At 34.3% G+C, this 20432-nt stretch overlaps 1 long non-coding RNA gene across 1 annotated transcript; it reads left to right on the forward strand.

Moving 5' to 3' along the window:
- The first annotated feature begins 4325 nt into the window (after positions 1 to 4325).
- Positions 4326 to 17870, forward strand: LOC150077917 (uncharacterized). Its single transcript, XR_016547632.1, has 3 exons — positions 4326 to 4398; positions 8946 to 9032; positions 17763 to 17870. It is a non-coding gene; the product is annotated as an uncharacterized LOC150077917 (long non-coding RNA).
- The last annotated feature ends 2562 nt before the right edge of the window (positions 17871 to 20432 follow it).

A 20432-nucleotide genomic window follows, 5' to 3' on the forward strand; every position in this document is an offset into this window, starting at 1 on the left:
TTCTTAATATTTTGTTGTTTCTCCTCGAGCTGCAATTACAGCCTTGCAACAATCTGACATAGAGTTAATTAACTTCTGGATATACATTTGCCCAATTTTATGGTACCACACCCTTACAATGCTCACCTGCAGCTGAATCTTACTTGTTGGCTTCTTCTGAGCAATTTTATATGACATTATGTACCAGCAGTTTTCAATACGGTTCAAATCTGTACTGTTGCTGGGCCAGTTTAACACTGTAATGCCAGCATTTCTGAGGCACGACTGCACCTTAAGGGAGAAAAACGAGGGAAAACATTGGTGTAAGTATGTTTTAAGCCTTGTGAGACAAGAAGACAAACTCATCTTTCAATCTAAATAGCATAAAACTTACCAGTTTTGCTGTGTGGTATGGTGCTGAGTCCTGTTGAAAAATGCACTTTTGGACATCTGTGGTGAACCCTAATAACGGGTTTCGGGCACTCCTCTAAGGCAGCAGTGTAGGTTTCTGCATTCACCGTTCCGTTAATAAACTAAATTCACCCTACCCCTTTGCTTGTTATGCATCCCCAGACCATCTGACCGGCAGGGAACTTTACAGTCGGTGTAATGCAGTCAGGATGGTATGCCTCCGATTTTTGTGTTCTGACATATCGCTTCCCATCCAAGCCATGCAGGTTGAATTTCGATTTGTGAGAAAAGATGATGGTGTCCGATTGTTCTTTTGTCCATTAAACATGCATTTTAGCCCAAGCAAGTTGCTTTTTCCTCATTTGTTGGGTCAACAAAGGCTTCTTCTTGGACCGATAGGCATGCAGACCACATTCCAAAAACCATCTTTGGATAGTTCATGCACTTGTTTCAACACCAGAGGCCATCTCAAAGTCCAGTTTTAGATCAGGAGCACTATCATGGTGATTACAAAGGCATAGCCATTTCAAATATCGATCTTGGGAAGGTGTAGTTACTCTTTTTCAGCCTGATCCAGGTCTTCTTTTCACATCACCGGTTTCACACTTTAATTTCAGCACCCAGGATACTGTTGACTGGTGGCAGCCTATTTTATTAGCGATAGCATTCATAGGAAGCCCTCCCAGGGACAGAGCAACAGCTACACTTTTTTTTTCTTGGTGTCACTGAACATATGGAGCTATGCTTACACCTGCACAAAATAGGATACTAATGACTGTGTATACCCTTCCAATGCCGTATTTATAGAAATGGCTGACGCAATACCTTTCAATTACTGTCTGATGCAATACCTTTGCTTTGCGACAAACAAAATGACTGTAATTAAACAATATCTTATACATTTCACTACAAATGTTTCTTTTTTTTAAGGTGATGCAGCTTTTTGTCTGCCACTGTATATACTCTTTATGTGTACAAATTTTATTTTAATTTGTGCAGACACAACTTAATGTAGGAGATGCGATGGAATTGAAAGTATGAAATTATATTTTCCCCCCTGGGAATTTTTTTTTTTGGCTGATGCAGCATAAGCCTCAGGCTTCCTTGTACCATATGGCTAATAATAATAATAATAATAATAATAATAATAATAATATAAATGCATAAGCTAATAATAATAAACAATATTAAAATATTTGAAATGTACCAGGTGCTAGTGGCAGATTATCGAACAGGCATATGAGGCGTACGCCTTGGGCTCCACATGCCCGGGACTCCAACCGACAAAAAAAAATGTTATTATTTCATTTTAAAGCTTTAACTCACACAAAGGTTTTATTTATACGAAAATCGAAAACGACATGGTGATCACAGTGTTAGAGCTGTGCACACAATGTATATCACTCGCCAGCTAGTGGTGAATTGCACGCAGCGTTTGTGAACAGGCAATAACACATATAGGTCAGCACAGGCACAAATTAGATACTTATGTTTACTTATAATTTTCGTTCTTTTTCTTATTATAGAAATAAAAAGTTTAAATAAAAATCTGTGCCTTGTGTTTATTATTTAAATTTCAGTATTTTGAAAATTTAGGTGGGTCCCACAAACTCTGTTTGCGCCTCGGGCCCCTCAAATGCACAATCCACCACTGTGTGGTGCTATTCAAAAGTTATCAGAATGCATTTAAAAAAAATCAAGATTCGCTTAACATACCTAATTTTGCATCTTCTCTTCAAAGCTTTAGTTGAGATTACATAGACATCACCATGCCTATGAAATCACCAAGCATCACCATGACTGTGTTTTGCAACCTTGTCAAGTGGGATTTATAATCCAGCACGACCGCAATATCAGAAGGGTTCACAGCTATTCAAGAAGACAATTGAACCTCACTGAAAAATCTCTCTCATATGGCCAACATTTTGACAGAAACCATGTTCAAATTAAAATTTAAAGTTTGCTTTAAATAAGAGAGGCCCTGTTGCCAGTTATATGTTTGTTTGTTTTAACAAAAGTTAATAATTGTATTAATAAATATTGTGCAATTCTTTTGCTTCGTTTTATTCTACATTGTTTGCAAGCGACATACAATTGAAACAGTATGGATGATGTGCTGTTGGTGTGTGTGGCGAGGGGGGGGTTTGTTACTAATACTATATTCCTATTTCATTGGCATAATTACTGCCAGATTTTAGTAGTCTGGTGCCTTGGCACATAAAGATTAAATACTGAAAATTTTACTCATTACAGCAAATGTGTTGGTTTGGAGCATCCTACAACCCTGGACTTCTTCACTGTGCCCCAGAAGCCTGGCCTTTCTTGCATGTAACATGCAAATAATATCAACATCCTCATTGAATAATCAGTAAAAAATAATATTATCTTTCTTTGTCTAAGTAAAAAGGGAATTAATGTAACATTAATCAGGATGATTCAAAATTTTCCCAGTCCGAATAGCCGTAATTAATTTAATTCTTTTACTATGGGATTATGCAGTGCAGTAATTATAATGATAATAAGTAATTATAAAAATTATGATAAATGCTGAATATCTCACCTTTGTCTCGAAGTTTGCCTTCAGCCAACAGATTGTTGATTGCTGGAACAGGCTTCCATCCATTGTTGTGGAACTGGATGGTTTGAATAAATTCAATCAGAAACTGGACAGACTATTGGAGGGGATAGATAGGTGAAATGGGAATTTTTTTTTTTTTTTTCTGATGCTGTATAAGCTTGTTTTCTTGTATCATTTGCCACTATTAATATTAATACTAATACATGTTCAGACTCTTTTCATCATATTCAATGACACCTTTTGTAATATTTGGACGTTTACCTTCTCAATTTCATTCTGTATTCAGTTCTTCCAATTTGTGGGAATTATTTTTATAAAAAGTGTATATTTTGCTTTTCAAAAAGCTTGCAAATAATAAACTGGTGACATTAAATCCAGGATCTGGTTGTGTTATTTCTAAAAATTTGCCACAAATTTTTAGAAATAACACAATCACCAAAAACGTCTCTCAGCATTGCCATTTCACTGAACATGTCTTAAGTAGCCCCATCTTGCTGAACCTCACTGTTGAGTATCACAATAAATTGGTGTATTAAATCTCTGTATGTTTTCTGCCAAATGTGTTCTTGAAGAAGAGAGGCTCAATCACTTTGTGACATGAAATGGCATACCACATCCTAATTCTTTGAGGTGAAAGCACTTCATGAAAAATGAGGATTTTCACTACTCTTTATAAGGCTGTTTTGAGTATTGACGTAAACAGTCAAATGGAACCAAGTTTCATCACTGAGGAAAACACTGTCCAAACTGCCAATTCCATTCGAATTAATAAAGCTGCGAAACCAACCATAATGCATTTTTTCTTTGTCAGAGTTCCTTAAAATACACGCATTAAATGGATGTGATAGGGATGGCATTTTAACTTTTTAACAGTCCTTTGTGCACTTGAATAAGATTCACCCATTTGAATGCAAGTCTTCTGAGTTTGTTTTGTTTTTTATTTTTTTGCAACAACAATAAACATTGATTAAGATAGTTTTCCTTTTCTTAGCATTGAAAGCATCCAGTTCTGGAGCTGAGGAGTTTTCAGCCTGACAACTACTTTGATATGGTTGTAGATCATATGGGGGTGGTAGGAATTCTGCCCAGGAGCCCAAATTTATAGTTTTGCCACTTTATGGATGAGGGTAATCTGATAACTACTGTTTTGTGTTGATGACATTGTTGCAATCGATGTGGTTTTGTAAGAAATGCATATGGTTACCAAAGTGAGAGGACTTAGTATATTCATTTTGAGTGCAAATTTTGAATTAATCTGCAGCAATTATTACTGGGGATGAATTTTTACCAGGATTTATTTATAAAATTTTCTCTCTGTTTATTTATTTATTTTATTCATTAATTTGTTTAAGTTTCCAGACTTCAGCCGCTCCCTGTTCCAGATGATGAGTGAATGTTATACCATTTTATCAGGATCTCACCATGTTGCGGTAAGGGTATTGTAGTTTTTTCAATATTTTATTTTATTTTTATTTTTGACCAATTTATTTGTTTACTGTTTTTGTATAATCTAAATCTCTTAACAGGTTGGCTACCAGGATACAAGAGTGCGTTTATTGATAAATGTTCTGAGAACGATGTATTTATTATAGCATTGTGAAAAGTTGCAAGTTGCAACACTGGTATATTGAAAATTTGGCATGTGGCTGATTCTAGAAAACAATGTTTATTACAAGTAAAACTCAGGAAATGGTTTCAGAAAAACTTGAAAAATTACAAATAGCATTTGGTGATGCTGTTGATAGTGGAACATTATTTCATTGAAGAACATTATTTCACCAGTGGAACATTATTTCATTGTCATGAAATAATGTTCCACTGGTGCTTCAGTAAGTGGAAATTCAGTCTCAAAGAGACTACTTTTAAGGGAACATTTCAGTAGTGTAAATGTTTGAGGTCTGTTCAAAAAAAAGAATCCAGATTAGCATCGTTGTTTGTAGTTGAAACAACAGAAAATGCTGCTACAATACATAACATATATAGATAATATCTCATGCTTATCCCTATGTTGTTCAGCCAATAACAAAGACCGGTTTTTACATCTTGTATTTCAAAATATCAGAATGTGCACGGAACAACAAGCATGTGTAAAATTTTGCTTCAGAATCAAAAACCCACAAGTGAAACATATGGAATCTGTCAAAAGTGATCTATCTGGACAGCCTCAACTTTAACAAATAATGAAATTGTGTTTAAGTTCAAACTTTGGCACGAAATGACCAAAGATTAACCATTTGCAAAATTGATAAAGAAACTTTTATCTCTGATGGATCATATCATGATGGCTCTTAATAGAGGAACAATGTGAACACCAACAGCAAGTCCCTTCTGATTTATTTGAATTTGCAATTAATGGCGAGACATTTTTTAAATGTATTGTAATTGAGGATGAAATGATTCTGAAACCAAGCAGCAGTCATCCCAGCATTTGAAAAGAACTAAAAAGAAAATTATTTATATTTCATTCCCTTGATGGTAGCTCAGTGAATATAATCACCATCCTCCCCACATTGGGTAGAAAAGGGCTGAGTTTCAATTCCATCAATGATGCCAAGAATTTTTATGTGCTTCATTTTTTTTTTTTCACAGCATGGTGGCTAAGTTAGTTGGTATCAGGCAAGGCTTGCATGGTTTTTCGTCCACTAAAATGGTAAATTGACTACAAAATTTTTTTGATTTAAAAAATACTGATACCTTATAGCCTTAGTTGCTCTGGTGCTTAACATACCCACACACACACATCCTTTAGCAGTGCATATGACAGGTGAAGTCTAGTTCCAAGATAACTTAGATTCCTTAAATCAGCTTTGTTCTATAAAGCAGTGGTTCTCAACTTTTTTTTTGCTCGTGGCCTTCCTCTGAGTTTCATTCACCCCTGTGGCCCACCCATATTGTTTAATAATAATAAATGTAATATTTATAATATATACTTTATCAGCTGCACTTTTATTTATAACATGTATTATTTGTTTATAATATAAGAATTGTTAATAATAATAGAATTTTTACTCATATAATATTTTGTCTATTCACAACATACAATTATGCTCCTAACAAAAAATATTACAATAATATTAGTCCCTTAGTTTAGTGAGATCCTTGCAGATCTCACTAACTTCTTTTTTATATTAGTAATAATTTTATTTTAGAAATGAACTTTTTGTGGCCCACTTAACAATTTCCATGGCTCCCAATTTTACGATTTTTACCTGTGACCTCTCAGAAATACGGCATGCCCCCCCATTGAGAACCGCTCCATAAGAGTAAGAGTAACAAACAGCTTCATATCATATGACAACCCTTATGAGAAAGAGTAATAAACAGCTCATTTATCTGTTCCAATGCAGTATTATATCTAAAGCAAAGCATCTGCATGCTTTGCTTCAGATGTAATATAATTTGTGTATAATTTAACTATGTGTGGAAAGCATATTCATCATAGTTTAATTTTTCAGCAGCGATAACTTAAGAAAAACTACATATTGTAGAGCCAGAAGAAACTTGCATACACACAGTTAAAATACCTTGTGAAACAACTGAATAAATATTATAGGATTTTTTTTTTTTTTTTTGTTGGACTATTTGTACACACAACTCCATCTGGTATTCTTGTCAGTTACACCATTCAAAAATCAACAACACGCTGTCCAAGTGTCAATGTGTGTATCCTGTTTAACAAGCTGAAGTATGATTGGCTGTTCACAGAATCCAGTTTACATAACTCCAGATGCTGCAAGCAGTCACTTGCACTCCAGCGCTTCCATTGGCAGTCGTTACAGTTTATCTTCGAGGCAGTCACTGTAAATTTTCACAAGGCTCTTATAAAAGATTCAACCACAAGTAAGTGTTTGCATTCTGACTAGATTAACATTCTGATTATTATTAGATTAACTTGCAAATGAAATTCCACAATTCTGATTTCTCATTTACTGTTTTCACAGCAAATTAAGAAAGGCAGAACTTCTTCCTGTAATGTATGTATGTTAGCAATGTGCTTTACAATTGACTAGCATTAAACAACTCATTTAAAGTTCATTGGGACACTATAAAGGAAGTCCTAAGCATTTTAAAACAAATAAAGCAGATTATTGCCTCTTCTTTACAGTACAGTCTTTCTTTAAATTGTAGAACATTCTGCATTAGTGACATAGATCTGTATTTGGTTAAATCTGCAGTCAATTAACAGATTCAACCTGTTGCAAATATTGATGTATAGGTTTAACTAGCAGTAATGATAGTTCATCACATATTATGTTGGATGATAGAAATCGGTGATGTGTATTGTGGCCTGCCCACTGACATAGGTCTGCAAGGGAATTTTTAGCAGCATGTTTGGGATTAAGCATCAAGGTAGCTTAGGCCATTAGCATTCATATATTATGTTTGCAAATTGCATGTATTCTGTGGTCAATTTGCCTATTTTACAGGGTTTGGGAGGGATTGTAATTATTGGGAGGGAACCATGCAACTTGCTCCTGAGTTGGAATGTCAATTGGTGGTCATTAGGGGGCATGATCTCTCTAATATAACAGTTTTGTTCTATGCTGATAACAAGGCTATCGAGAAGTCCAGGTAGTAAAGATGCCCATTGGTCAGAGCACCTCTAAGAGAACATCATTCAGCCATCTTAATACTAAGCTCTTGCAATAGACTAGAGGTATTTGGAGGGTAGCAGTACATCTCTCAAGAGCCAAATATGCTTTGAAGGAATGAAGTTGGGAGATTGCACCAGATGTGCTATATTGATCATGATCACTTTATCTTCAGATTGGAGTCATCCAGTTTGGCATAGTTTGCCAGTTTTGACAAAATGTCTCTCTGTGTAACCCATCCATTTACAAAACCATTTGAAGTGATTTTTTTTTAGTTTTCGTCTTACCTTTTCTAGGCCAAAAATTAAAGCAAAGTAAAAACATTATCCCACACATCAGAGTAATACTACCCACATTGTGAATTAAAATTTATTACTTAAATTTCATAATTACTACAGATTAAAACATTGAAGTAATATCATATCCATTAAACAACTCATTTAAAGTTCATTGGGACACTATGAAGGAAGTCCTAAGTATTTTAAAACAAATAAAGCAGATTATTGCCTCTTCTTTACAGTACAGTCTTTAAATTGTAGGACATTCTGCATTAGTGACACAGATCTGTATCTGGTTAAACCTGTTATGAACTTGGCACCTATTGCATTTATGAATTTGGCACCTGCTGCAAATATGTGAGTATGGGCTTGGCACACCCAGGGTCCTGAGCTGGATATCATCATTCTTCTCTTTTTTGGTGATTCCTTTCTACTTCTGACCCTTGTTTTCTCTCTCTCTGTCACTCAAGGTAATTCAGAATTTTTTTTTTTTTTTTTTTTTTGGCTGGTGCAGCATAATCCTCAGGCTTCCTTGCACCATATGGCTGATGATAATAATGTGCCAATTTAGGCTTATCAGTTTTATATTCTCATAATAGCTTTATATTATGATAATCCATCTATTTGAATTATTACTAATTAAATTTAATTTTTTAAAATATGTTAACAGATTTATGACTATATATTCTAATAATTAGATATTAATTAATTTATTAGATATTATATATAAATAAATATGCAGCCATTGTCAGTCCACTGCAGCCCTCCTCAACAAGTCATGTTGAGGGAAATGTACCATAATCTGCCATGCTGGTCCAGTGTAGGTTTGCAGATCGACCATATTTAGCAGTAGACGCTCGAACCCTCTACTTACAGAGCATGTGTTATTGCACTCCTGTTCTGATCGCTTGACTATGGAGGCCTTAGACATTATATAATTAGATATATCTATAGCAGAATTAATAATCCCTTAATCTTCTCTCTCTCACCTAATGCTGGTATGGGGAATTGGGCATATTAGTTGCAGTAATAATAATATATCATTAAAACTATATGAGCTTCAAATATATAACTTCACTTAAATTTATTATTATTTTTTTTATTAAGCCATACCAGATCACTTTCTGGTTGTGTGATATGATGCAGTGGTTCTTCGAAGTACTCAGAAGAGTTTATGAAGAATTTTTGCCAGTGGTAAGTTCAAATCGAACAGTTGTACTATGTATATTTTACTTTTTCTTTTATTTTTTATGCATGCAATTATAGTATAGCATATTCATGAAGTTTTGTTATTCATTATTCCTGAATTGTGAAAATTTTTTGATCAATACAGGTGGTACTCTATTTGCTTTGGTGTATGCTCACAAAAACAGAACTTTGCAATTACCACATATCTGTCATCAGTAAAGATAAAAATCGCTGCCCGTACAAAAGCCATCTGACTGTATCCTCTGCATGTCATAAAATGCAACTAAAAGAAATGTGTGAACTCTGCCGTGATGGAAGGCATCAGGATATCAGAAAGTTCATTTTCTCTAAATGAATTGATGGAGCAGTATATTATGCAGTATTTTAAAAATTTGTGTTTAATTTCTGTTTATGAGGTAAACACTATCTTTCCTACCATTTTGGGGCCCCAGGGAATGCTTGAATTAACATAAAAAAAAAGTCTCAAATTAGCGCATTAGCATCATCACTCGAAGATAAGATTTTTATTTTTTTCTAGATTCTTTTTGTTGTGGCATGTACATGGATATTTTGTCTTGGATGGAATATAACTTTATAATGGAAATATAAAATTAATACATTTATTTAAAATTTATAACAGAAAATTTATAAATGCGATCCTGTATACAATAAACTATGTGAGTGGGCGTGTATATTAATTAACCCCCTTTTTTTTAATTTAACCATTTTTGTTCAAAAACTATTAAGTGCACAACAACTTTAATGATCCTTGCATTGCTTTCATAATCTATGAAAGGTACTGAAAGTTGCACTTATTTAGAAAAGAATATTTTTAAAAGAAGTTTTAAATTTCTTATCAGTATGTGCCCTCCACCATTAAAAAAAAAAAAAAATGTATAAATCAACTAAATTGCTTAAATAAAATAGTTTAAATATAATTGTTTACAGAAGGAAAATGACTTGAGGGCTATACTATTGCAGCTGTAAAACAATGGAAATTTTTGTTACTGAAAACAGGTGTTGTTAAGCTCCAATATGCTTTTATCATCAATATTTGACTATTGAAAATAGTATGAAATGTTTGCTTTGAAGTTCTTTTTCTGTTTGATTATACAGTCCTTTGCAATTTAATGTCAATTAAATTGCAAAGTGCTGTATTTTTTTTTAAATTTAATTTTAATGTCAATTTTTGTATTCCAGTACATGTAATTTAGACTGTTTACATCTGGATATATGTATTGGCACAAATTGTGCTACTTATATAAATGTATGGACTGGTTTGCATGCAAACTTTTTTGGCTGCAGATTCCTTTTGATTCCTGGATTTATCTAGTGAGCCAGAAAATTAAAGTATCATTTTGTTTTATTGTTCTAATAAACAAAAACAAAAATGTTTTTAACTCATCTTCAAAATTTGTCCTTCTGTGTTTCCAAGTATGCAGATTTAAAAAAAAAACAAAAAATGGTATTTAAAATTTATCTGAATGTGTCTGAAATTTCTCAAACATTTTGTGAAACCAAGATATAAACAATCAGATGTGATCACTTATATCTTGGTTTCCAGAAAATCTTGAACAACAACAACAAAAAAAAAAAAAAGGTCCCAATTACCTCTCAGAATTAGTGTAATGGATAAGCTTGTATCTTTCTTTGCTATGTAACTCATTTGTAGCACACATAATGAGCAGAAAGTCTACCTTTTTGCAAACCTCCACAGAGCACAGTTTGTGTGCCACTGCTGTAAACAGGAGCAAATGTGGGTGACTTCTTCTGTTTCAGAAACCTGTATATGGTAAAATCACTATATACAGGATGATTATAAAGTCCTTTCGCACTTTAAAAATTAGTGATTCAAATACAGCAAGTCATGTCGAAAAATATTTTTTGCATTGTGATCAATATATGTGCAAGTTTTTTAAACAATAAAAAAATTTGATTGAAATTTGGCCACTATGCTGTCATTATTCACTTCAGTAAGTTTGCTTTTGTGTTTGTTATAAAAAAGGAATGACTGGAATCAGAAAATTGGAGTGTTTGCACGTTGTTTTTTTTATTCTTCATCATCAAAGCTTGAAGCTGCAGGCCTAACTTAAGTAACCAAGTCCAATCAAGTTTGTTTAAAATTTTTCCTAAACGGTAAAGCATTTTTAATTAAACTTCATTACAAGATTGATGATAGTGTTAATGCAGCTCTCAGAGAATATCAGAAACAGAAAAATGTCTCAATACCTCTGTTTGAGAAGAATCATATTAAATATTGTAATGTGTTTAGACAAAAACTAGATAACTCCTCAGCCTAGAATTGGTCATACATCAGCATCACAAGAAGTGATTCAAAGAATTGATAGGGTGCAATAACACCTCTTTCAGATTTGAAGGATGCAATCTTTTGGAAAGTAGTGATTATTCCATCAGAAATTTTGAAGGAAGCACACAGCATGGGTTTGGACACAACACGGAATGGGAAATCTTGTCTGACCAATTTGATTGGGGCGCCTCCATAGCCAGGTGGGAAAGAGCAGCAGTGCATAGCACACGCTTCTTGATTAGACCGGAGTTCGAGCCCGTCACCACCAAATACGGAGGATGCGGAAAGGTCAGGGAATGACCACCGCATATCCCGGAGCAATATGGCCTTAGTTGCTAATGCTCCTAAAAACCAAATAACAAACAAACAAACAAACAATTTGATTGGATACTATGATGTGGTCACAAAGGAACTGGATCCAAAAAATGATTTTGATATCATATACTTGGATTTCAGGAAAGCTTTTGATACTGTTGCACATTGAAGACTGCTGTACAAATTGGAGCGGTAGGCATTAAGGGCAAGTTGCTGCAATGGATAAAGGGATAGTTGAGTGGGAGAAGCCAGAGAATGGTAATAAATGGACAGCGCTCTACATGGACTAATGTTTTTAGTGGAATTCCCCAGGGTTTGGTGCTGGCTCATTGTTTTGTGTATTTATCAATGATATCGATGAAGATATATCAGGCGTAATGTCCAAGTTTGCAGATGATACAACGGTTGGCAGGGTTGTTAATGACAACAAAGACAATATGCTACTGCAACAGGATCTAGAAAAGCTAGGCATATGTGCTGAGAAGTGGCAACTGAAGTTTAACATTGACAAATGCAAAGTACTGCATGTGGGTAGCAGTAACCCAAGAGAACTGTACCAACTCCATGGTACTACACTCAGGGAGATGGAGAATGAAAAAGACCTCAGGGTAACTGTGCAGTTCGATAATGAAGTTCTCTGAGCAATGCTGACAGGTTGCCAGAGCAGGTCATGGAGTTTTGTCAATGATATATAGGAATTTTTCTAGCAGAGACAAGGAAGTGATTATCCCTTTGTATAATGCAATGGTCAGGCCTAGTGTTGAATCCAGGTGGGTGACTGGGGGTAACTTTCACCCCCGGTGTAAAATAGTAATTTTTATTTTATAAAACACGAATTTAATAAATTTATGTCAAATAAATGCAACTCGAAAAATGACATCAACTAATATGGTACTTGTTAGGTGGTACACGGCGAAAAGAAATCACTAAAATTCAAAAGACATGAAATTTTCAAAATAATTAAATGGGCAATATTTCTGGCTGCACAAATTGTAACTAAAGGCTACTATTTCAATTTTCCGCATTTTCGTTTTATAGCTTTCGGGTTCTCTTTATTTTCACACGAACCATCTCTTGATAGTGTTTCACACAAACAGTCTATGCGACTAATTCTTTGTTTGTATATCGCAAACAAGATTGCAGGCTGCAAATAGGTTCACCTGAATTGGTACCCTGACAGATACTATTGTAATTATAGTGTCTTGCAGCTGTTAGGGGAGTCTACTGTAACCACTAATTCATCGTCAGCAGTTTCGCTTTATGGTTTTCACATTCCCTTTATTTGTTTTTTCACATCAAGGGTCTACTTGATGGCCATCAAGGCCTTGACTGGGTTGAGCACGCTGAATTCTGATGGGATCCTTCCACTTGTTCAGATTACGAACCTAAGGGGGCATAAATTCAAATTAAGAAAAGACAGATGTAGATTAGATGTGCGGAAATTTGCCTTTAGCCAGCGGGTGGTTAATTGCTGGAACAAACTTCCGTCTGTCATTGTGGAAGTTGATAGGTTGAATAAATTTAAGGAGGAACTGGACAGGCATTTGGAGGGAATGGTGTGATTTTTTTTTTTTTTTTTTTTTTGGCTGATGCTGCATAAGCTCATACACTTGCTTTCTTGCATCAAATGCCACTGCTACTACTACTTGTGGCTAATTCTTCCTTTGTATACCACAAACAAGACAGTTTGGTCTCAGCCTATACACAATACATTTTATATACTTTTTGTTATATATGCATCTGTGCTGTAATATTGAAAGATTGCATGAAGATAAATAAGATTTCAGCCCAAAATGAGTTATCGGAAAAATTAATAAATGAAGTGACTGATACACATGCAAAGAAGAATAAGATTATTACAATACAGTACTTGCATGTTTGATTATAATTTGTATATATATATTTTTTTTTTTGCAAATTTTAATCGGTGATTTCAATATTATTAAACTGTGACTATTGTCAGTAATGTGGTTTTTGTGAACTGACTATTAGTATTTAGATGTTAAATAATAAATATTTTCTTTTGTTTTCTCATATTCTTATTATAACATTCATAAATATGCATAATCTGTATATTTATATTTATGCATAAATTTATATTATGCATATATATAAATACAGTAATACCCCGAAGTTACGCGATAGGTGGGTCCGACGAAAATCGCGTAAGTCGAATTCGCGTAAGTCGGGGTACAACTTTGCATATAAATACATATAAATTTTGCTCAATTGGGACCAAGGACTAACAAAAACACCAGTTTAGAAGAAAAATATTAATAAAATTGCAGTTCTGTATACATATTAATACAAAATATGTATTAAAAAAACAAATGACTTACGTTAAAAAGTTATTTCGATGTCGATGGCTTCATAAAATCTAACAAATTCGTCTGACGACACAGCGCCTTCTTTTTTTCACGCAGAATTTCTTCGTAGCAAGCTAATAATTTTTTTTATTCCTTGCTTTGTAGCTATAACGCGTTCTTCGTTGGAGTCTATGTTTTCTAAAATTTTTAAGCCCTTTACAATTGAGCTCTTTTCAATTTTCAACCTGTCATGTGCTTTTCGCCGTTGCTTCATTTAGGCCTGTAGCACATGCAATATCACATGGTCTTTCATTTCGCTCAAAGCGTTTCACAATTTCATATTTTTTCTCTATCGACAGAGGCGGACTGGCCATAAGGGCCAGTGTAACCCCGGTGGGCCAGTGTGATTTTGGCCATAAACCATAGTATGAGGCCACTATAAATTTTCCCGGGTAAGAATTTTTGACCCAGTCCGCCTCTGTTTATCGATAATTGCTTTTCTTTTTCTCTCTGAATCTGCAGTGTCTTCACCAGTACGCTTCCTTTTCACACCTTTTAATTAAGTATTTTACTAATTTTTAGGGAATAAAGCGCAATTACAAAACGAGGAGGCACGCTTGATACCCATAAACAAAGCTGCGCGCATGTAGCAACTGAATAAACAACACCATAAAGGCAGAGATACACTATTAACACCCCACATTTCTAGGTGTTACTACCATAAAAATCCAGTTGCGTTTCTGCTAGTGAAATCTGTTATAAACTGGTAGTAAACTCGATCTAATTGCATTTGCGATTATACCGATAGCTGGAATTGTGTTGGTTTTTACGTTATTATGGTGAAATGTGTTTTTCCCTTCACTGATATAAAAAACATAAAATCAGCAAAGTTGAATTTTGTTCATCTTTCGCTCTCATTCTCCGCCGTCGCACCGTATATCGATAACATATGAAAAACGACCTTGAAGATAGTGGGCGGCAGCTTTGCCAAACGAAAAAATCAAGAACCGCGTAACTCCGAGTTCGCGTAAGTCGGGGTAGCGTAAGTCGGGGTATTACTGTATGCAGATTTGTTTGTAACATATACATATGTTGCAAATATTAAATAATAATAAAAAATATACTACATGTACTCCCCGAAGTTTGCATTCTTCCCCCCAGGTTCATGTACCCTCGAAATTTACATTCTCCCCACTTCCGGTGCAAACGCTCTGGATTCAACACTGGTCAGGCCACACCACCTTGAGTACTGCATACAGGTCTGGAGGCTTCATTTTAAGAAAAATGTAGAGTTGCTAGAACGAGTACAAAGAAAGGCAACAAGATTGGTGAGAGGAACAAAGAGGTGCTCTTACCAAGATAGGCTTAAGGTCTGCAAGTTGCAGCATCTGGAGACTGTGAGGTGATCTGATTGAGGTGTATAAGGCCTTGAATGGTTTGAACAGGCTCAATGTTGATGGGATACTTCCCCTTGCTCAGATTAAGAACCTGAGAGGGCATGGATTCAAATTGAGGAAAGACAGTTGTAGAATAGATGTGCAGAAGTTTGCCTTTAGCCAGTGGGTAGTTTATTGCTGGAACAGACTTCCATCTGTTTTTGTAGAACTTGATAGTTCTGCCTTAAATAAATTTAAGGCAGAACTAGACAAAAATTTGGAGTGACCGAATGGGTGAAATGGGAAGGACTTTTTTTTTTTTTTTTTTGGCTGATACTCCATAAGTTTGCTTTCTTACATCATATGCCTCAACTAATGCTAATTTCTTAAATTCCGATCTCCAGCTAACTCATCAGTGGGGTGAAGAAAATTTAGTTAACTTCAATCAGTGCTGGATTAAGGCACAGGCTAGCAGGGCTCTTATTCAGGGTGCCATTCTGTAAGGGGTGCAAAATTTTAAAAATCATGAAAAAAAATATATATACAAATATATACATATATCCTTAGGAAAGGAGGTGTTGAAAAATCTTTCTGCCTGGGGTGTGAAAATACCTTGATCTGGCACTCATTTCAATTCTTCTAAAACTCATTCCAGTCTTATTTCTCACAAAAAAAAAGTCTACTGCTTCTGTGCTAATCACCATCCTTGCCACACTGGGTGGAAAAAGCCCTGGCTCAAGCCTCCTCAGTCATGAACTTTTCTGGGTGTTTTTTCACTTTTTTGGCTGAGTTAGTCAGTCCCAGATGTGGATAGCATGGTTCCTCCCCCTCAAACCTCTGGATTTTTGTCTAGAAAAACAAACAAATTGAATTTACCAGAGAACACATGCAGTTTATGAACATATTACAGATGGGCTATTGAGTTGGTTCTTGGGTTGCCCTAATATGACAGTTGTACTGTTTCTGTGCTCATCTAAGATTTTGAAGATGTATTGCTTCCTATATATATCACCAAAACTGGGTTTTCTTTTTAGCTCTTGGCAATATATTTTTTTAAATGACTAATCACTGTGTACAAATCTGAAATCTGCCACCATGGAATATTGCTCTCACATCTGGGGTGGCTTCCCCAAAACCTCTCAAGTTTCTACTGTATTCAAAATCAGGCTGTCAAGTTAAGTAATTACTCATCTCTCCACAGAGTGGAGAGATGAGTAATTAATATGAGATTCTGTCTTATAGATGTTCGGTTTCTGTTGCATGCCTTTTCTATAGATACTTCTATTGGCATCATTCTTTTGAGCTGGCAACTGTAATTTCCTCACTTTCTTCTAAACTGTTCTGAACATATGTTTGTCAGTCAGCATCGATTCACTGTCCAACTCCAAATTCGTGGAACCAACTTTTTTCTCTTCATTTATCCCTTTTACTTTGTTTTTTGAAATGATCTACCTTCCTTCACATGTATTTCCAAAAAATTACTGTCAACAGAAATTCAGTTCTAATGTCAACAAGTATCTTCTATTTTGAATGAAAAAAGCTTTCAATGCATATATGCTACTAGGTTAGGTTTTCATATGTTTCATGTGTATGATTTTCATTAAAACTCACATACACACACACGTGAGCACGTGCATTGCACCAAATTAAATGAGAATTAATTATTGTTCCAGCAAATATGTTTCAAACATATTTTCTTGAACAATATTTTATGATTGGAAATACAATACTTTGCTTTTCATACTACTGTTTTTAATTTAAACAAATAACGTCTTAATTTGCTGAGGATGTCTTGGCAATGACAAAAAAAGTAGAATGTTAATTCAACAATATTTAAAAATAACTTATGCCATATTTTTTTTGGTATTCCTTTTTAAGATCACACTTATTTTAATATTGTACCGTATGAAAAATCTAAATTTATGAACATACTGGCAAGTAGTGGCATACAGTTTGAGGCCGCCGTAGCCTAGTGGTCAGGCATGCGGGTGCCTAAGTACACATGCCTTGAGTGACTGGGATTCAAGCCCGTGACTACTGAATACAGTGCTGTTTCTTGTATTCAATCTATCATGCGGACTCCTCTGACCGTTTGGTCGTCCCGGAGTATAAACAGAAAATTTATTTATTATTATTATTATTATAGTTTATAGCAGATTTTGTGGCATGATGCCACAAAATCTGCTATAAACTATATTCTAGTATTACTGATGTTGATACTTTTGGGTGTACTGTACTTATATTATTATTTGTGCTGTGATAATAAGTATTTTAATAAATAAAAAAATAAAATATTGTGTTAATATTTTGTATTAATGTCTACAAATTATTTAGTTATGAACATAATAGATTTGTAGGTTGTTATTATTATTATATTCATTTGTGATTTGAGGCTAAATGCAAACATTTGTTTTCTTTTTTTAACTGGCAGCAGTCAACTAGCAGAAATAATATCACCTAAATGTGCAGAAATTCTTCACTGCAGAATTCCATCTTCAGAATGCTGTTTTCATTCACCAGTGCTTTTTTAAGCATTTATTATGTTACTGATTGATAATATATAAATATAAATGTCAATCAGTAGCATATTCCTTGTGAGTGTCCTTTCACAAGGACTTAGTCAGTTAGGACTTAGACTTAGAGCCTCTGAATGATTACATGTACATTTTGTAATTAAAAAGGACTCCCTGATGTTGAAAACCTCATTCTTTTTGTAGAATCTTTTTTCTGATATTCAAATTTATAATTTCATATTACACTAAGCAGTTTTCAACATCGAATATGAACATTCTGTATTTCAACCAGTGTATGGAAATAATTTCATGAATTCCAAGAGTGCACTTGAGTTTCTTACATGAGTAAGAAATGATATTTAAACTGAAAGTTTGTTAAATACATATATAAGTAGTACTAAAAGAAACGTGTATACATGTATATCAATTTAGCCAGTGAAAATCAATATATGAAAATTGCTTTGCTAATAAATAACACCATAATCCTATTTTAAAACAGAATGGATTGTTGCATATATAAGAGACACTAGATCCCTTTTTTGTATTGTCACTTTTACAATTTTTGAAATTTAAGTCCTTATGTAAATAAATGTTTTGAAAATTTAACGTTGAAATGTCATCCCTCCACCTTACAGATATCTACATGCTGTCTATCCCTGCCTCATATTCATTGTCTGACCTGATTAAAGTTGAGTAATGAATATGGAATATGGATAGAGGGCATCTTTGGTGTGATTAAAGGATAGTTAGCAGCATCTTTTTGATGATAACCCAAACTATGCTCTCTATGTCCTTTAATGGAAACCATGATTCCAGCCAACTAATTAAATTCTGTAATCATGCTTCTACCTCAACTGCTCTCAGCTGTCCTTTTTAGAGTTCTGCTAGATCTGAAACTGTTTGGGTGAACCAGATCTGAGCTTGCTGACATGTCCAAGGTTTTCCACCACGAAATAGCATCATGTGCAGTGAACAAAATAAAAAAAATTATGACATTCACTTCCCAGAGATGGCATCTCTAAGTATCATGTTTCTGCTGAATAATTCATGAAGGCCACTGTAGCTGAGTGATCATGACTAAATGTGACACTGTTTCTTATATTCTGTTTTGTGAACTCCTCAGATGATATGGTCATCCCAAAGTATAAACAGAAAATTTATCTATTTTATTATTCAGTGAGAAACATAGTTGTTTTTATAGTGTTATTTTACAATTACTAGTATAATGTATAAAATGTGAAAATATGGTACATTTTTTTGAACATATTCTAATCCTTTTTGTATAGATTTCTGATAAATATTTTATATGAGCAAAGACAAAGTGTGTATTTGTTATAAGAACTGTAGAATTTTTTTTGCTCCACATGTAATGTTATGTTTATGTACAGTAATGATTATTTGTATTGTATTTTCTTTCTGTAAATTATTCACAATTAAAACTATTTACCTTTTTTGGTTTAAATATTTTTGCAATCATTAGCTGATCAGATCATTTATGCATAAGGTAGGTCTACTAGCACTTTACAGAATAAGATAACTGACAACTTATTATTGGTGCCAATCATTTTAGAGCCAACAAGTTTCACGCTACTGAAGAGTTTATCTGTCTACAGAAATACCCTAACACTACTTGTGCATATTGCAAAACAAAATTTTAATCTGTTATTAATCATTATGTATTGTTTGTTTATACTGAATTTAATTTGTCTAAATACATAGGCTAAAAGGAAATGACAAATATACAAATAATTTTTTAATTTATAAAGATTTAAAAAAGTTTTACTGAATCTGCTCTAAAAATCAGATTTTTTTTTAATGCAAAGAAAAAGACACCATTAAACCATATGCAAATGTTACACAAGTTTATTTGAAGCAGTTATAAGCAAACTAAATAGCCACTGCAATACAGGTAAAAACTGCAGCCATTATCAACCCACTGCAGGATGGAAGCCTCCTCAACAATTCGTGCTGAGGGAAATGGACCATAATCTGTCACGCTGGTTCAGTGCGGGTTGGTAGATCGAACGTATTTAGCAGTCAGGGGCTTGAACTCCAGTCTACTCAAAGAGCGTGTGCTACTGTATTCCCGCTCATAACCACTCGGCTATGGAGACGTTTTTGAAATTCAGCTGAGTAAAGTCATTGGGGATAGCGAAGCTAGAAAAATTGCAATTTACAATTAGGATGGAATAAAGATATTTTAATTCAGAAGTAAAGTAGTGCATTATAAGTTAATACAAAGTTACATTACAATTATTATAAAGATATACATTACAAAAGCACAGTTATTACAAAAGATGAATAACAAAAGTACTGAAGTTAAAGGTAAGCTAGGAAGGGGTTATCAATGAAATAGATGACAGACAAACAAACACAAAACACAGTTGGGTAGCTACTGCCTTCTTTGCACACAGGCAAGAACTTCCATGCTGAAAACAAGGCTGGGAGAAATTTCTGCCTTAAAATAAACTGTTATATGCAGTTATGAGGACCAAGCTTCTAAGCAACAGCTATTTGGAAAATAATGGAATACAGTGATCTGGCTGAAAGGAGAGTGCCACTAACAAAAGGAGCGAAGGCCAGGAATT

Source organism: Mastigoproctus giganteus, chromosome 11 (assembly GCF_048544385.1).
Source record: "Mastigoproctus giganteus isolate SK-2022 chromosome 11, ASM4854438v1, whole genome shotgun sequence".
Lineage (NCBI taxonomy): Eukaryota > Metazoa > Arthropoda > Arachnida > Uropygi > Thelyphonidae > Mastigoproctus > Mastigoproctus giganteus.